Here is a 6,129-nt window from a genome sequence, read left to right as displayed (position 1 = left end):
TGTTTTTTAAAGATACGATTCGTTGTCTGAAACGAACTTGCAGAATGAGCAGAGTAGGCCTATACTGAATGGAAAGTTGGTTAAGTAAAATTGGGAATGTTAAATGTTGGATTTGACAAATTTCAACTTATTGAACCAATTTATTGGGATTTTATGTGACGGATCAACATAAATGGTTCAGAATTATGAAGTCGAAGTAACAGCTGATACCTTTTATTCATTACTTTCCAAAAATATAAACTGATATTTTTTTTGCCCAACATACTCCCGTTAAGATCTGGGTCAATCAGGAGAATGTTTTCTGAGACCTACCTGCATCTTGAACACTAAGGAACACAACCGACAGGTGAAGCAATGAAGAAATCTACAATAGGATAAGATTAGAAAACTATAATGAGCTTTTAATGCCTCACAGATTCATTTCAATTCATTATCTAAAGATAGAAAGTATGACACAAAACCTACCAATGTAGACGTTTGTTCAAAGCAAGGAGAACATAGACTACAGTACGTAACTACATAGGTAAAAACTAAACAATCTTAAAAACTCTGAGGTAAAACATGGTGATAGTGTCGTTTCAGTACCATTAAATATACCCCCAAAGGATATCAAACAGTTTGTATCTGATCGCTGTAGCAAAGGCAGGACAACAACCGTGAGAAGACATGCATGTGTTAGAATGGCCTAGTCAAAGTTCAGACCTTAGTCCAACTGATAATCTTTGACAACACTTGAAAATTGATTTTCATGGATCCTTTCATTCCTTTTGGACTAAGCAGGAATTAGTTTGCAAAGAAAAATAAGCAATAATTTTTATATCTAGTGGAAAAACAAATAGAGACGAACCCTAAAAGCAAAAAATGAGATGGATGCCATTCTAGGACACTTGATATTTCTAAAGGTTAGAAAGTTTTTCTTCATTAAGGTGATTCCAAACTTCTGTACAATAATGTATTCAGGCTCATAAAAATGCCTTTTCACTGTTACATTTTTATTCATTCATTTTATTTATTTTTTGTTTTAATATAGGTTTTTGCAATCTGTTGAACCTATGCTTTTCCATTTCTCAACCGGCAGAAAAACTGTTCAGTTGATTCTTTTCCTTTCACAAGTATTTTTAGCCTCTTAGCTAAAATAGTTGAATGTAATTTCTGCTGGATCTGTGGGTTTCCCCTCATCCCCAGTCGTCATGCTCTTTGGGGACAAATAATTATGTGAAAATACGGAAATCTCCATCCTGCCAAGGCTGCAAAACTGAACCGTCAAAGTAGATGATGCCAGACTAAAAACAAAGTGTGTAATATACGGACAAATCCCTGTATAATGTGACGTGGAGAAAAGCCTTGTAGAACACAACAGGCTGATTAATTCACTTCCCAGTGTGTTCTGGGATTTTATTTTCATGGTATAATTTGTCCTGGAGACCCTCTCACAGCTAATGTAACTTCTGATTGGTACTGGTGTTAAGTGTTGAGACTAATGAGCATTATAGTTTTCAATTGGAAACCCTTTGTGCTGCTGTGTTGCCCCTGCTTGTGCAGATCACTACGATGAATACCCATCATACTTTATATCACTTTAGCGCATTGTCACTAAATGAAGGCCGTGGGTCAATTTTCAATTTTTCTCCCCCTCTCCACTTGAAACAAGACCAAACCTTGGAACCCTTCACATCTCTAATTCAAACTGATTGAAAACACTCATGGCCATGAGGGGCCTCATCTCACTTTAGTTCTGCTTTTTCTGCAGAGTGAACATTTTGCATCGCACTGTACGAGCCTAGCACTCCGACCTGCTAATGGAAGGTGGGATTATTGTTTAATGGATGCATACGTTTTGATTTATTATTTCCGCTGGAGTCCAACATATGAATATGAAAAAGATTTAAATCAACAACCCTGATCTGCACATATGTGGTAGAAAGGCAGTCAGCTTATGTGGAGGTGGTTTGCATGGAGGAAACAGCTTTTCCATAATATGTCACATTCCAACCACAGACTGAAACATAAAAGGGCCTAGTTAAAGTCCAGCTTTAAATCTGATAAGAATTATCTATGGCAAAAACTTTGACTATGACGAGCCTGCACAGTACCAGAAAGATATATTGATACTATTTCCAAAACCTTTGCTGACAAAAGCGATAATGACTTATGACTCATTTTTTCTAGATTTTATTTTCCTTGGAATCTCACCTTTGTCCTCAACACATCTGAAGCTGAAACATCTCAAACACTAAGAATATTCCTCAGGGTTGCATTGAAGCAGAGTGTGCAGCTCGCTAAATATATTTTCAAAATGCAGAACTTGAATGCATGGCACTTAATGTAGTAGTGCGACAAGTATTACCTCACAGCTTATCTTTGCTTATAGGGTTTTAAACCAGCTGTTTTCATTATGCGGCTCAAAAATTCAGACTTTCCGTTTCACAAATAATGCATCCTACACTTTAAAGATCTTTACTTATAAAATTAAACCTGAAAGATAGTGCACTACATTAAAAATCCCGATAAAATGAATGAACATTGATAATTGGATGATCAAAGATTAAAGGGGGAATTCTGAGGCAAAAAAAGTTTCCTCCAGTTGGAACGTCTTCCAACCATCCACGCAGAGTTTAATAATTTGTGTATTCTCCAGCATGATAAAGCGTTTTATACAAAGAGCTATAACCAAGGAGCCTGAAATGCATTACCCAGATCTGACTTCTATTTAGAGCATGCTGGTAGTTCTCTATCATAAGCCAGAAAATTATGATCAAACTCAAATGAGGAAGAATAAAGGAAGAAATTGTCATCAGCAGCTATGATTCAGGAGTTGATATCCAACGTAACAGAGTGAGTCAGGGTAAAGGTGGGGGTGGATTTACGACAGAAACATCCTCTGTTTCCCTTTTTCCATGTTTTACATTTCGTATGTCAAAATAAAAGCTCATGAAATCACATCAGTGATGGGTTTTCCAGATTGTGGAAGTTTGATTATTCTAATGATTACCTGCATTAGGAATGAAGCAGGCGGAGAGGCCTGATGCTATGTCTTCCTCTGTAACGACAACAGCAGTATTGAGCCCGACTTGAAGATTTGGTTTCGCCTGTTGGCATTTATGCTTCTGTTACTTAGTGGCGCCTCCTCATCTCTGCACTGAGGGAGACAGTGAAGCAGGTTTGGACCAGAGCCCGGCTGCACTGAAGGACCTGCTGAACATGATACCTGTTTGGAGGAGTTCCTTCGTCCAAGCCTCCGGGTTCCCAGGAGAGAGTCCCCCCCCAACCACCACCACCTCCTCCCACCATAACAGTGTATCCATTTCTTTTGTCCTCCCCAGATACCCCCGGGCTACTGAACCTGCCCATCACAGTTGGTGAACCTGGAAGGTTCCTTTTCTTCACTAAATGAGTCCTCTTTAAGATAATGTTTGATGCGCTGACAGTCGAGACCAAAACAGTGTAAGAAAAACCAGGTTTGACATCTTTTAATTGTGTGTCAGAAAGCACAGATTGTGGTTTCTTAAGGCTGCTTTCAGATCCTGATGCTGATATGGTAATTTGCTCCTGTGAGGGATGCAGTGAAAGTGCCGCTGCTGATAGTTGGAAGGCAGGAGCCCCTAGAGTCTTGTTGGACGGTCCTTCTCACAACAAACATGACATGACTAATGAAACTGCGCAGATTTAAACTGCATCTGTTTCAGATAATCAGGTCTGCAAAAATCTTTACTCCTCTGAAAAAGCAGTCAACCCCACAAGAGCCACTTTCATGCAACTTTTAGATGCATCCCTTCTTAAAAATCTGTATCACATGATTATCTTGTTACCAGACCTCTGCAGAGCTGGATGACATCCTGACTGGGTACATGTGTATAGTACATGTGTTGGGGCAGGGATGCAAGGAAGAAGCTGTTGTTGATTGATGTATGCATTCGTACATAGCGAGCAGAAACTAAGAGATGGTTTGAATCATCCCTCAATTCTGTATACCTTCTCATTTATAGGGATCCAAATCCAATAATAATATCAGAAATAAGGTTCAATATTTGCCAAAAAACAAATACCTGATTATATATATATATATATATATATATATATATATATATATATATATATATATATATATATATATATATATATATATATATATATATATATATATATATATATAAACTGTAACTGGACCGTGTAACAAAAGTAATTTCCCTCTGGGATTATTAAAGTATTTCTGATTCTGATTCTAAATATAATGATTCCCCTAAATATCACTAGTGCAACGGTCTGCTGTTGGAAGTCCCCTTATTATTAAACAAAGTCAGCCTATGAATTTAGTCAAATCTCGCTATAAATCAAGAGTTTTAGTTAAATCTTGCTATAAATCAAGAGTTTTGCTCTTTGTTTTTGTTTTGTTTTTTTTATTGAGAAAATTAAACAACAACCAGCATCAAGAATACCAATAAAGACAATATAGAAGTCAGTAAAATATTTGTGGGGAAATTCGCTGTAGCACTATATCATACGTCCACCTAAACTGACTGGATAGGTGGAGTGAGCATTAATCAGGGAGCTCTGGAGGAGCAGCAGACATCTGTTTATAGGATTAATATTAGTCTGCACTAAATATCACACATTTACAGCTTGTGTTGAACCATTACAAGTTGTTTCTCCATTCTTTAACATCATATAGAAATGGTGCAAACATGTTAAAGAAGAAACTAGTCAGATAATAAAATCCCTTTTTGGCCTATTTTGTGTTAATGAAACATAGATGGAGCTAAATGCAGGCTAATCTTTAAAGAAAAAAATGTAGATGAAGCAAAGTACTTGACACCGTAGATTCAAAGGATATTGATATTTTGGAGATACAGCAAGACTGGAACATTTACGGTCACAGAGGCTTTCTGTGCAGTCTGGCTGTACTTCCCATGTTTAGAAAATGAATTGGGATACTCTTTAGTCTGTAGAAATAAGATACTTTTTTTGTTCCATTACACCAAACAACTTAAGTTAACTCTGAAGTTTGTGTTTTTGTAGCATGAAAGAATATGAAAAAATATATAAAAAGGTTATATTATATATACAATGACCTGTAAGGATTACTCAGGTTAAAAGGTTAAGTCAACAAACGAAGCACCATCTTGCAGGGGTTTTGGGACATGTAGCAAAAACAGAAGGTGTTGTTATCTGGGCTGCAAAGAGGAGCAGGTGTGAGCAATGTTTAAATTTCTTGCATGGAGTTTGTGTGTTCTCCCTGTGTGGGTTCTTTCTGGGTGTTCCTGTGTAGTTTAATAGGTGCAAATTACCTGTAGGATTAAGTCTCCACTGTTGTTTATCTGTGTTGTTCTGGGATAGACTGACTCTGTCTCCTCAGGCATTTAGCCGCCTATTACCCAACAGCAGGAGATTGGTGGTTATTAAACTGTTCAGACAGTAATCATTTTCAAAACTAGATGGTAAATCATAAAACAGATAAACTATAGAACCTGTGAGTAATACAGTAGAGGTTAAATGCTTTTACTTTGATATATCACTCTACAGTGTTGCTGTGATGGATCTGATGAGTCTGATCAGATGTAGCGTTCACTCAGGTAATGATATCAAACAAATCTATATATGGTTTGACTGCTTTATTTTTAAAGCTGCCTTATTATAAAGGTTATATCATTGAGTTGCAAGGACGGAGAGAAGGATGCTCTAATATCAGACGGAAGTATGAACAGCTACTTCATACCAAGCGATTCATTTTTCAAAAAAAAGGGGGTAGGATATATATACTGTGTTTAAAGCAGCTGAACAATGTTTGCTTGACCAAATTTATTGGATGCAATAAATGGGACGGACATGACGTTGTTGAGAGGAGACCAGTGATGACATCTGGTTGGAATAATTGCATTATTGTGGCACAAAGTTAGAAGTTCTACTGAGAACTTTTTGCACTTTGTTCCTTTTAGGAGGATTTTTGCAGGCAGGCGGCAAAGGGGAGGATGTGGAGCAGAGAGGTTCAGATGAGTGTGTGAAGAAAGTCTTTAATAAAACTCTTTTATTTCATTAGACCAAAAAATAAATAAATATAGATATAATATAGACCTAAATTTTGAAAATATTTAAAACCCCTTTTGGGCACATCTGTAATATTTCTCCATACTT

Source organism: Cyprinodon tularosa, unplaced genomic scaffold, assembly GCF_016077235.1.
Source record: "Cyprinodon tularosa strain WSP-4 unplaced genomic scaffold, ASM1607723v1 ctg463, whole genome shotgun sequence".
Taxonomy (NCBI): domain Eukaryota; kingdom Metazoa; phylum Chordata; class Actinopteri; order Cyprinodontiformes; family Cyprinodontidae; genus Cyprinodon; species Cyprinodon tularosa.
The sequence above is the reverse complement of the archived record's forward strand: the minus strand, read 5'-3'. Positions refer to the sequence as shown.